Source organism: Maniola hyperantus, chromosome 18, assembly GCF_902806685.2.
Source record: "Maniola hyperantus chromosome 18, iAphHyp1.2, whole genome shotgun sequence".
Lineage (NCBI taxonomy): Eukaryota > Metazoa > Arthropoda > Insecta > Lepidoptera > Nymphalidae > Maniola > Maniola hyperantus.
In genome coordinates, this window is record NC_048553.1 from 7,433,927 (window position 1) to 7,448,223 (window position 14,297).

Here is a 14,297-nt window from a genome sequence, read left to right on the forward strand (position 1 = left end):
AATTTGATTAGCCATTGGCCATTGCACGTCCGCTAAGGTCAATGATTGCACCGCTTGTTATGTTCGGTATGATCTGATAGGTTTTTTTAAAACTTAAATAAGTAAACCAATAATTGGTTGCTTTGCCGGATATTTTGACACGTTATTACTTTCTCTTTAGGTACAAGGAGGAGAAAATATTACCTGATGATAATTTTAGGCTCAGCTCAAAATGTACAACGGTGATGTACAAAAAGTACGCGACAGGTCGAGATGCAAATCAGGGAGGGAAGGCCCGCACACCCACGCAGCCCCCGCGCTATCCCGGTGCGGGCTAGCGCGACTGACGTACGGGTGTGCGGGGCGTCCCCCCGCCTTATACCTCGATTGCCATCTTAACCTGTCGCGGACAAAGCGTTCTAAGCAATTAAAACCTACGGAAACTTGCACGCCCAGAGTTCTCTATGATATTCTCAAATGTGTGTAAAGTCTGTTAATCCGCAGTGGGCAAGAATGACAGACTATGACCTAAACGCTTCTCATTCCGAGAGAAGACCCGTGTTCAGTAGTGGGCCGACGATGGGTTGAACATGATGATGATGATGATGATGATAATTGTTTTAAAGCTTGATTAAAATTGAAAGTCAGTTAGGTATGACAATCATTTTAATTTGGAACTTAGTGCATCTTTCAGAGTGTAGCTAAATAATTATTGTATTTAAAAATGTTGGTTATGTGGTCTGTATATCATTATCGATCGAATAAGTAGATGAATGTACCATTGTGTACATTGTGTAAATTTTAGGATGCAAAACTATACTTTAATATCTGGTATTAGTTCATCCCACGCGCGTCCTACCGTCGTCCCACGTGGTAGGTATTACAATTTACAATTATGTACTGAGAGCAAAATTACAGCAAAGTGCTGTTTAAATATGGAATATTGGATTATGTAGGTACAGTACGCGCGGCGAGAGTTTGGCTTTGACCGTTATTGCGCAGAAATCAGAAATTGGGTATCAACGGGCAATTGTGGGGTGCGGGGCGGGTGTGTAGGCGCACGCGGTGCTCTGATTGGCGCTCCACTGCTCCAGTCGTTCCCTGCCTCTCGCATCGATACGACGTACCGCGCACTCGTGTTGTACAATCACGTTCACAAGTGAATTGCTATTTTCGTTAATTGTTTATTGTTGTCGATTGTTATTATTTGTTGAGTTTGTTTGTTTAAGTTTGTCAGTTTTTTTTGTTAAATATTAAAAAGTGATTTGAAAATGCGTAAAAAAAACATTGTTTTAAAAAGGCAAGCACGGAAAATGATATATGACGTGAATTGCTTTTTAAAGAAAGAAGCTGACGAATGTGTCGATTCATTGAAGCAAATTCGAAGTCAGATTGAGGAAGTTGCTTCTTTACTCAGTCAGTCGGAGAATAACCAAACTATACAGACTATGCAGGTAATGAAAACGGAAACTGTTTCTAAATTAAATTGTGTAGTCAGTAAATTAGCTAAAATTCAAAAACGGACATCGGAGGCCACTAAGACTTCAATTGGAACTGTAAAAAATATCGCAAATCAAGCCAAGAGTTCCGATTTGCTAATTACTTTCAGAACACCTGGAAAAAAACGTCCCAGAGCTAAACCAGTTACGAATATTGATAATTTTGACCAAGGTATTATAAAAAGATGTATACACAATTTTCACAAGACGAATAATGAACTTCCCACCATTGGGAAACTAAAAAAGAAACTTGAGGAAGATATAAACTTTAAAGGGTCAGAAACAAGTCTTCGTGTAATTATAAAGGAGTTAGGATTTCGCTGGAAAAAAACAGAAAACAACCGTAAATTACTAATAGAAACATCGAATATCCGATTACAACGCATTGAATATTTAAGTAAAATAAGAAAATATCGACAAGAAGGAAGACCCATTGTTTACACAGATGAATCCTACGTAGATTCATCGCACTCAACAACCAAAGCCTGGAGCGATGGCCCTACGGAAGGACTAAAAAAACCCATTTCTAAAGGACAACGAGTCGTGATAGTCCACGCAGGATCTGAAGCTGGGTTTATACCAAATGCTTTATTAACTTTTAAAGCCGGCACCAAAACAGGGGACTATCACGACAACATGAATTACGAGAATTATGAAAAATGGCTTAGGACACAATTAATTCCCAACCTACCACCCAATTCTGTAGTGGTTGTCGACAACGCTTCATACCACAATAAACAATGGGATTTAGCACCGTCCTCCAATACCAAAAAAGCCGATATGCAGAATTGGCTAACTGATAAAGGCATACAATATGATTCAACAATGCTCAAGCCACAATTGTACAACTTGATAAAAGCTAATAAAGAAAGATTTAAAACTTTTTCAATAGATCAAATTTTAGCAGAAGCAAACCATAGCATATTGAGATTACCGCCTTACCATCCAGACCTCAACCCCATAGAAATGGCATGGGCTACTATTAAACAATATGTAGGTAGCTAGCAAAAATGTTAAATGGAATTTACAAGAATGTACCAAACTTATCAAAGAAAAAGTATCCTTAATGGGTGCCCAGGAATGGGGAAAAATATGTAAAAAGGTAAAAGATATAGAAGAAGAGTACGTCAAGAGTGACCATGTAGTTGATTTACTTACCGAGCAATTTATAATTCGCGTCGATGATAATTCCGAAGACGATGATTCTGATGATGGTTATGAAGATGATGATGATGACAACTGCAACCGAGGAAGCCCTGAACCCGGACCCTCAACAAGCAAAAGACGTTGCACAATTTCGTGTCGCGGCAGCACCACTGGACCATGCGGTGATTTCATAGAAGGCGTTAAACCTTTAACTGATTCAGAATCTGAATAGCACTGCTGCTAAGACTTTTTTTTAATGTTAACTTTTGTATTTAATAATTATTTTAAGTTTTCTTTTGTTTGTATGTACCAATTTTACATGTATCTTGGAATAAATAATTTTATTAAAAAACAATTATTTAGAATTTTCATCGCTGTCTCTGTAAACTTTAAAAGGAAATAAACATTTTATATAAGTAAAATAACTATCAATAGTTTTAATAAATGAAGAAGTTTATCTATTTCGTATTATTTTCTAGCATTATTACCACTGTACATGAATTTTGACCCACTCAAATATCCAACCTGGTACATAAAAAAGGAAAAGTATTGTGTGCGTGACAGTACCCATGCGCAGTAATCCCCTCCACCCGAAGGTCAAAGCCAAACTCTCGCCGCGCGATCTGTAAGTGGGATTTGGAGACAAGGTTTTTGAAGGTCATTAGTTGTTGGTTACATACAAGCAAACTTTTGTAATGAAATAAACACAGAAATATCTTTGTCGTAAACTTTTAGCTGTGGTTTCTCTTTTACATTTAGCGATTTTCTCGTAATTTGACAAATACGACGATTGCTAACATATCTGAATTCTAATTAAGTAGAAATAAAAAGATTTTTTTATTCAAATGAACCTTTACAAGTGTTTTTTACTCGTCAAGACTTGTTCGGAAAATCCTTCCTACCAAGAAGAATTAGCAAGAAACTCGGCGGTTGCTCTTTGATTTCTTGATTTCGTATCTGATTGATTTGATCTTGGAATAGCTGACAATTCTCTTGCTATTGAATAAAACGTATTGTTGCAAAATACTATAAATTTAGCCAATCACAACTTTCGGGCTAGGAGCTAATTGGCTTAGAGATTAGGTGCGGCTTTTCAGCTAATTGGTTTGGAGCAGGGTTTCATTCAATAGGAAGTAAAGAGAACTATATTCGTCATCATCATGATCAACCCATCGTCGGCTCACTACAGAGCACGGGTCTCCTCTCAGAGAAAGGTTTTGGCCATAGTCTACCACGCTGGTCATACGTGCGGATTGGTAGACTTCACACATCTTTGAGAACATTATGGAGAACTCTCAGGTATGCATGTTTCCTCACGATGTTTTTCTTTACCGTTAAAGCAAGTGATATTAATTTATTTAAAACGCACATAACTCTGAAAATTTACCCCTTTAGGGGTTGAATTTTCAAAAATCCTTTTTTTAGCGGATGTCTACGTCATAACAGCTATCTGCGCGTCAAGTTTCAGCCCAATCCGTCCAGTAGTTTGAGCTGTGCGTTTATAGATCAGTTAGTCAGTTTTTCCTTTTGTACATATATACATATTATGAGAGTGTAGGTACTTATATGGCAATTATTACTTCCTCACTGCATAATTCAACGACGCTATAATGTATCCTGCTGCTTGTGTGTTGGTTCCCACCATTTATACTTCGTATGATAAATTTATAATCGATTTTAGGTAAAATTATTGAGAGTTCTTTTAATGGTAGGCCACTTTAGCAAAAGTTCCACTTTTAGTTGCAGTTGAATAAATTACCAGACTTTTGCAGAGTTCAATATCTTTGAGTCTTGTTTCTAATCTTATAAGCAGTGGCAAAATTGTATTCTTGGCCGCCCTAGGTCCCCGCCCAGGCCATGTTATACTTAAGTAGGTACCAGCCGCCCCTTTCTCAGCACTCATCATATTTATATTATAGACTACATAATGAATTTACTTTATAGTCAACTTTAATCACATAACTTTTTTAATAACATCAGTGAATTTTTTGCCACGATTGACCGCCCCTAATATATGGCCGCCCTAGGCTCGGTCCTATTGGACCTTAGGGCAAATCCACCACTGCTTATAAGTAAATAGGTAGGAACTACACATGTGATTCTATGAATTAGGTACTTAACTCAGAATTATTTAATTTTTTCTCTCTTACCATTCGCAAGTCTTTAATTCTGTGAAAAAGGGAAACTCAAATCAGTGTACTTAAATTAAAAGTCTTAAACTGAAAGCTCTGCATAGTATTCGTATACTGCTTAGCTTTAATATCGGCCTATTTTGTGTGGCAATGTAGGTACACCGTACAAACTGGGTAGATATATTTTGACATATTACGCACCAACCAATTCCAAACAAATCCAACAACCGACAACCAACACGTGTAATTTTTTACCTATTTTGAATAAATTATTTGATTTAATTTGATTTGATATTTAATGTATTTTAGGTATGATAATTATAACTGTCTTTATAAAAGGCAGACCTGCATGGCGAGCCCTATTTACAATGACAAAAATCCTAGTAGATTTCGTGCGGCAAGTACCTACCTAATTACTTAATAGGCAACGCAAACGGAATAGGGAGTGCTTAGGAATACATAATAGACGGACTTTAATTGCCTCACTAATTAACTATAGTAGTTAGATATCCTATCCTAATTTTAGGAAGTCCAAAGAATATTAGTTGACTTTCTCTTGAGTTTTCAAAATTTGACACTCTCTATTATAGTGACATTACCAACCCCGACACTCCATAAATGGTGTACCCACTACCCGCAAACCGGCCTGTCCTGTTTCAAAAAACTAAATGCGACCGGAGTCGCGGGCATCATCTAGTTTTGAATAAAATCAATAGTAATTAATCCGAGGATAAATCAATAGTATTTGGACCGAGGACCCCAAAAAGGAAGTGGGACCGCGCTACAAAAACCACTTTTATCCAAAGTCTTTTTTGGAAGCGCAGTCTCAAGAAGCCTATATGCCCAGCTGTCTAAAGCTCTCATAAAAGAGTTCCCATGGGATTTTAAAAAACTTAAATTTATGCTGACGGAGTCGCGGGCACTCTTTATAATATATTTTATAGTAGGTAGGTACCTACTATGGCCGGTTATTATAGTTATAACATATTTTATAGTAGGTAGGTACCTACTATGGATGGAACTTGCACTTAATTGCATTTTGCGTTCGTATTTGTATACCTATTGGACACGGTGTACGGACAGACAAATTACTATTGCATGCAGTGATGACAGACAGAATATTTACGACATAGCAAAAGAATATTGTGAGTAGGTATGCAATACAATACAGAAATGCAATAAACATTATTTAAATAATAATTTTTGAATTTGGAATTTGAGAATTTATAATTTCAAAATTGATCTCTGGTCTGGTCTTCTGAGACTTGAGAGACTTCAGCCGTGGCTAGTTATTATCCTATCCCGGCAAAGCCGTGCGGCCAAGCGGTTAAGCGTTTCGGTACGATGCTGCGTAGAACTAAGTAGGTACAGGTTTAATGAAACTGCCATACCTCTTTCAAGTCAGCCTGCTTCCATCTTAGACTGCATCATCACTTACCACCAGGCGAGATCGCAAGGGCTAACTTGTATTGAAATAAAAAAGATTTTGATTGATAATATATACTTATATTATGTAAAGAAGGGTCCGCACGCATTGGGAAATTTCACCGCGCGATTTTTCTTACAAAATTCCGTGGCAATATTATGAAGTCGCACGCACTCGCGGAAAAACACGAGCGAACGGCTTCGTACAGCCGAACAATTTCTATGCGCCACAGAAATCTGTGGAAAAATCATGGTGTGAAATTTATCAGTGTGGGCTTGCACCCTAAGAACGCTCGGCGAATTGAAAGGCATGCGGATCGAAATGATAGGTACCTACCTATTTACTTACGTATCTGATATTATGAGTTGAATATGGAGTATGGGTAATAGAACCCGTCGAGTAAGTACTAAGAACTTAAACATTACATTATGGTCTGAGGACAATGTACATCCTGTAGGTATATTTCGTACAGAACAATTACAAAAAACACGAGAAACTAAATTTTTGCCAAATTAACATAAAGTCAAGTGAAAGAAGGAAGACACAATATGACTGCATCAAAATAGGTATAACCGTTCCGTAATAGTGTGAGGGGTCAATACTGTCGTTTCACTTTCGCCATTAGTCACCAACCGTGCTGCCTTTCAAAATTTTATGATCAGATAAAGAATTATCGGTCAATGAACCGAATTGTTGAGATTAGACATCTTGATTATGGTCCAGTTGCATGATGGGTAGTTAAAGTTACGTTACGGTTACCGTTAAACTGTAAGTTTACCATGATTGAAATAGTTCAAACGACGTTCCTCTGTTCTGAGGAGTAGCGCAGGGCGTTCATCTAGCGACAGAACAGAACTCTACATAGAATATATTGTTATAAAAAGATAACTAAATAGAAAGATAGCTAAAAGATAACTAAAAGATAACTAAATATAAAAAGTATTTAAATCCGATACCTACGATACGTAAAGTTCCTATACTATAAATATGCGATAGCAAACAAATTGTAATATGTTATGTAAACGTCCCACGCGAATTATTATTCAAGCAATGAAAACATCCATTACATTAGCCACACAATACACGGAAAATACCAGCAATATACTTATCTATTCATGGGGATATGTGTCATCAGTCAGCACACCGTCTGTCCCAGTTTTAACGATCAATAATAATTATATTATTATCTACATATGACAAACGTTGACTTCGTTTGAAAACCGCGGTGAACATTATTGTTAAGTTACAATGTTTAAAACCATTTTAAAAATATGAGTATGAAAACTTAACACACATAAGTTTTTAAATTGAAAATGGCACAATATAAAACTAAATTAAACAAACCGGTCAAGTGCGAGTCAGACTCGCGCACTGAGGGTTCCGTACTATAGTCGTATTTTTTTCGACATTGTGCACGATAAATCAAAAACTATTTATCATAAAAATTAATAAATAATCTGTTTTAGAATGTACAGGTAAAGCCCTTTCATAATTATGATTCTCCACTTGGTTTGTTTGTTTAGTTTGTTTTCATTTACCAAATAATTTTATTTCCGGCTATGTATTACTGGTATTTTTAGTTATGCCAGGATCTGGGAACCCACCACATTATGATCCCAAGAAAACTCTTACTTATAATAGATCTTACCATAGTAGATCTGGTTTACAGAGAAGATTTCCCGAGTTGAAGTGGCTTCGGCCAAAGCTAGTATCCTTATTCTTTACCTACCAATAAAGCTGAAGGCAACTCTGCAATCAAAAACTGCTTTTAGCATTCCACTAATATGTCATCGCAATTCACACCAATTGAATGTCCTAGTTTACCCGATCGATACTTTTACAGATAGAAGAGATTAATTCAGGTCATGCACGTTAGAATGTCGAATGTTTGTTTAGCTTCTTGTCTCATTCACACACCGACTATAAAAATATTGAATAGGTACTTAATGGTAAGTATGGACTTACCTAGTCCTAACTGGCTGATAAGCTTGGCTTCGCATTGAGATTCAAAAAATGTACAATGTAATTTCCTACTTATTTTGAGTTTGATATGTCCCCTCTAACACACTTCATAAGCGTTTCGTGAACAAGAATATTTCCTTTGGTAGGATTGATCCTGGGGACCCACAACATGATTTTGGGGGAAGTGATCAGTCTCATCTTGATACCAACATTATAGTTAACTTTTAAGTTAAAGTTTTAAAGTTAGTTAACTACTAGGGCAAGTTTAATATTATTTTCGAATAAATCAGGGATACTGAATTCATTTTTGAAATATTGGAACCAATTATTATTCCTGAAGAAAAATCCAGTAAAAAATTATGATGGTTTTCTGCTTCTTGAAGATTCCGTTGTTGATGAAGATCATGATTCTTTTGCCATAGGGATCACCTTATTTTTATTCACTAAAGAATGCATCGCTTCTTTTAGACGGATCTTGACTACATCATTTCGGGCTACGCCCACATTATTTAGTCTCGATCTAAGCATCTATTTTTTTATTCAATAATCTTCAAGTTTACATAAACTGTTCGTGATATAATATATCTGTCATTTAGTATGAACTTCAATGGCGTTGACTCAGCCAACTTTACTTAACGTTTAACAAAAATTTAACTGACAAAAAAGAAACTGAAAATTATTCGTGCACTATATTCCTACTTCCTAGTCCCTGGGTGTTTTTTTTTCAAATTTAATTATGACCGACTTTTAAGTGTGAACTTAAAAGTCAGTCTTAATTAAATTTGAAAAAAAAAATTGAAAAGGGTGACCTTTTCAATAAAAAGAATCATCATAATATATATAAGTAATAAGACTGAGTGAGTACCTACTCTGTAAAAATTATGCGTGATCATCCGTCAATCGTCATACACAAAATAAAAAATGTGAAACACGCGTCGCGCGTCTATATGAGAACCTTTTTTTCATCGGTTAAAAAATAAAGTAGCGAGAATATTGTAATATGTACGAATTGTCAGTTTAAACGTAGCATGTTGATATTAGCTGTAACATAAAAATGCAACTCCTCAATATATCGAAGTAGGTTGCCTGCACATCGGATTGAAAGAGAGGTGATGCAAAATTATGTGGGTTAAGTAGTTAAGCAATACGATTAAGACAATAGTATGTAAGATTTCTTTATTGGTATTGTTAGCCCATAAGTTGAGTAGATCATAAGCCGGCTCTCAATAAACATCTTTCACCGTTGCCGCATTTAATTATTACCATACGGCGCACAACATATCTCAATATGACATAGCCATAACTAATCAAGAAAACAAGTAAACGCTCACGGTTGGACAACCTTTAAGGGTGAAAGCATCGTGGTAACTCGTAACCTGTTGATATTAAGTTATAATTATTTAAACGTAACCTCGTTGCCGTTATCGCTCGTACGGCGCCCTTTCATAATGTTACGCGATAAGCTTTTTTACCGCACGACTCTGGAGAGCTATTCAAACTTTATCATTAACACCAAAAATACTCGAACTAGAGATAACGCACATAATCTATTATTACCTATGTACTTCAGTACCCTTATTATAAATGCGAAAGTGTGTTTGTTTGTTGGTTTTTTGGTTTGTCCTTCAATCACGTCGCAACGGTGACGCACGGATTGACGTGATTTTTTGCATGGGTTTTTTGCATTAAAGACGCCCGCGACTTCGTCTGCGTGGAACTAGGTTTTTCAAAAATCCCGTGGGAACTCTTTGATTTTCCGGGATAAAATAAAAAATAACCTATGTCACTCTCCAGGTCTTTATCCTTAAGTCCTTTTTTCATGGGATTGTTGTATAAAGTCAATACCAAACGATGGATATGCGTCATTCTTTTTTGTTTATTTATGGTCATGGATAAGTTAGGTATCAGGAAAAAATCGTGACAGTAGAATTATGCTAAACTATTTCTATAGGGAATTTGGACAGGACAATGTCTGTCGGATCAGCTAGTATGAAATAAATATATCTATAAGTATTTGTCATAAACTGCACAGAACCGCGTAGGACTTGCTGCTGCAAATCTATATACGGTTATCGGCAACCAGATCTCATCCTCCCACCACGTTTAACATATTTAGCGCCAGGGTCATTTTAGCAAAGCTTTTTTTAGCTTCCTTACATAAAAAGTTCCTTTTGAGCCGTATAGAAGTGGCATGTCTGTTGATAAAAAATTATAATGATTTACGTCTCTAGTGATTCGAAGGTTAGAATGCTAGATCATTCGATATAATCTAGTGGCATTTAATAAGGCATCTGAAATTCTTATATTTTATAGAATCGTTTGTAAGGTTTAAGTTTCGATGTAACCTAACATTAGTTTGTTGTGGGCTCTTCTCAGACCTGTCGCGTTCGGAACCCTCGTAGCTGTTTTAAGTTTACGTAGTTAGTTATCACCGCTATATCATCTCACAAATCTAACAATTTTGACAATCAATAAGAGTAACATGTTACCTATTTCAAAATTAATAAATCATTTAACTTTTTATGATCTTATGATTTGGTATGCTATACTTAGATAGAGCCTACCCGTAGACCGTGCCTTCCTTCTTCTTGTTTCGCTGGTAATTTCAGTTGCTTCGTATCTCAAAAATACCCAGGCATCTTCATTCAATTTTAACCGAAGTGAAAGATTTTAATGAGGATTATTTTTCTACTAAAAGTTAAAGTGAGAGGATTTGAGTCGAGTAGGTAGGTACCTACCTATTAGCAGTCGAAATCCGGTTTGTGGTTTTGAACTTTCTTTCATTTGATAAAGGATGCTCCAGCATCGGTTTTAAAAGTCGTGGAGAATCTATATTACCTAAGCACCTTTGAATAATTATGTACTTACTACTTAGTATATTTTTTTTTTCAACACACTTGCTTATAAAGTGGCTCTAATTTCACCGAAATTAGGCACATAATGACACCTATAATATAATCAAACTGTGACTTTTTTATACTACGACACTTATATAGAGTTTATTTTATTTTATTGGTTGAGTTGCTTTGTTCTTAAAAAAGTTTCGATACAAAAAGATCGTGTTAAATAGTACAAATAATTTTTTTGTATTATTTTCTTAACAAACGTTGTATGATACACATGTGTACCTAGTTCTCGGCTCACTTAAAACCCTCACCTAACGGCTCAGGTTTCAATGGCGCTTCAGCGGTAATCACCAACATTACACACTTGTACAATAATGTACTATTATAATTTTATAGCGTTTTACCTACACTTCAAGGAAATTTTCTAAAAATTTTTAAATACATATCAAAAACTGCGGACCGGGCAGGCTTCGAACCCGCGTCTCCTGGGATCGCACTCGACCTTTTTATATGTAGCGAGGGAATTTTCGATATGTATTAAAGAATTTTTAGCAGCATACTATTAGGTATACCTACTTATTATTATGGTTCATACCTCATAGTGCATGCCGTAACGTGGCTCCATTTGACCATCATTAGCAATCGTATCTTCATAGAAGCTTATTGTTAATAGTAGATTGGAAAATAGATTTTCACATGATTTTAGCGTTTTGAAAACCAAAATACTTAACAAAACATGTTCCAGAAAAAAATATGGATCAAAAAAATCAGAAAGTTTAGATAATATTAGGTTAAGAGATTGCTCTCAGACAGAATCGTCTGTCTGTTGATCGTAAGCAATAACGATAAACTAGGTACCTACTACCTATTTGCGGTTTTACATAATATTAGTACCTACTAGACTTTGAAGCAGATTCTGCTATGTATCTACCTATCTAAGAGCTATGTTATTAACTAATAATAACACAATCATCATCTCAGAATTAGCACTCAGATCGAACACTTCGGTATCTCTATTATTAATTATTCTATTTCTGTTCAGGCAAATTAGGTACATATGTACAAAACTGACGTCAATGAAACCACTACAGATGTAACCAGCGGGGTTCCGTTGACTGGATGATATCAGTGAAACGGCCGAGGTCAAGGTTCGCTTACCAGACTGAAGAAGTTAATAGAAGAGTACATCTCTTTTACACTTACTGTAAAATTTGTACGAGTGATTGAAATGGAGATAAGATTTTAAGAGGCAGTTGGTGCGTTTGAAAAAGGACCGTTGATGATTCATAGAACAGTTTCAAATAAGGCGAACTCAGATTATGGATGGAACTTTTGGTAGTTAGTTTCGAACTTTAGATGGGTAGTAGTAAAGTTTAGTTTCCAATGTCATGAATTACTTTGTTTTCATTTTATCATTAAGTCTAATTAATGAGTGTAATACAGTAGTGGTTTCGATACCACGTTAGTGAGTTTTGTTGTGTTGATATTTATAAAACATCCGTGTGAACGAGCGTCGAGCACCATCTTGTATCGTCTGTAATCTGTATACTTTTACTTAATTATTTTGTTAGAACAAGCGATTGGTAAAGGTTGAAAACCGGCCAAGTGCGAGTCAGACTCGCGCACCCAGAGTTCGCACTACAGTGCTACAGTCGTATTTTTTCGACATTTTGCACGATAATCAAAAACATCAAAATAAATAAAAATCTGTTTTTGAATGTACAGGTAAAGATAGCTTTCATATTACCCCACTTGGTATAATAATCTTACTTTGAAAGTTGAAAATACTAATTATTGTTCATGAACATATTTTTTTTCTTGTGATGTAACCACAAATTTACGGTTTTCGCAATTTTTCCTTTAGGCTTTACTTGTGCTATAATACCTGCCTACCTATCTGCCAAATTTCATTAAGTTCTAGGTCAACGGGTAGTACCCTATAGGTTTTCTTGACAGACTCGACAGACGGACAGACAGACAGACAGACAGAAAAAAACTAGGTTATAAGGGTTCCTTTATCCTGTTAAGGTACGGAATCCTAAAAGTTAACTTTTGTCATGATGTCTCATGTCGTGTTTCAACCCTCTCTTATTTCAGTGGTCATAAAATATTATCAAGTGATAAGCGATAAGTATAAGTATTGGTAGTTACAAACCTACATATATTGCGATCCAGTTTCAAGGTCAAGATTATCATGATGTAAACAGGTGTTCTTGAAATCTACGATTACGATTACCTAGTAGGTATCTATTGATAGTGCAAATTACAATAAACCTTCCCACCTACCTAACTTCGTTGACACGTCTAAAGTTTTAGTGTGAAATCAAAAATCCCTTTCTTTTTCCTACCCAACTAAAAAGTTCTGCCATCCGTCTGGAGTCTGAACTCTGGACTAATATGTTTATGAATAATTCATAAGCCGCTTGAAGCTATCTGGAACACTGTGAACAGTTAAGTGAAGGAAATAAAAGCTTTTCTTTAGTCGATCAAGGTTCAAGTGACCTAGTTATGCCTTTCTAGGCACTTGTGTTGTGCGTTATTCAAATAAGGTTTTTGGCTGAGACGTGAACTAAAGTGACTAAACTATAAATCGAAGTATGTGCCTACCTATACTTATAATTTAAATCTATTTCAGCTTTCTTTGAAAATATGTGTTCTTCGATATTAACTGAAAACCTACTAGAAAATATATTGATATGCGAGACATCATGAAAAAAAAATCATGATTTCCTTTGTACTAAGCAATTAGTTAATTGCAGCTTTTGTACTGAGAAATTAAGGAATACATATCGTTGCTGTACCTGTTATTGGTTGTTATTGGTTCAGTGGAATTGCAAAAGCTAACAATGTGGCAAGTCGGGCGATGGGCAAGTCATTCTGAATACATAAGGAAGGAAACACCGTCGATTTATAATGGAACCGGCTTGCCAAGTTGTGATACCGTTTAATGCAGCATAGCCAGTTGTTTAGTTATAAAACATGACGTGAATTTTCGCTTTTCATAAATTCTTTCGGCCTTTTACTCTCTAGGTATAAGTACAATAGTAAAGAAACCTGCAACCTGAGAGTTCTCCATAATGTTCTCAAAAGTTTGCCAATCCGCATTCAGCTAGCGTGGTGAACCAGGGCCAAAACCTTTCTCATTCTGAGAGGAGACTCGTGCTTAGTAGTGGGCCGACGATGGTTCAACGATAATGATAATGATTTAGGCTATGTTTAATTTTATTCAAGGTCTGATTTTTTTCAGATAGGTACCTACCTAGATAGTTATTACTTATACCTACCTACTCGTAAGCCGTACCTCTAC

At 35.9% G+C, this 14,297-nt stretch overlaps 1 protein-coding gene and 1 pseudogene across 3 annotated transcripts in view; one reads left to right on the forward strand and one right to left on the reverse strand.

The window, feature by feature from the left end:
• Positions 1-14,297, reverse strand: part of LOC117990460 (zinc finger C2HC domain-containing protein 1C) — a 31,504-nt gene that overhangs the window by 15,762 nt on the left and 1,445 nt on the right. The window lies entirely within an intron of this gene.
• LOC138403574 (uncharacterized) lies at positions 1,221-3,248 on the forward strand (annotated as a pseudogene).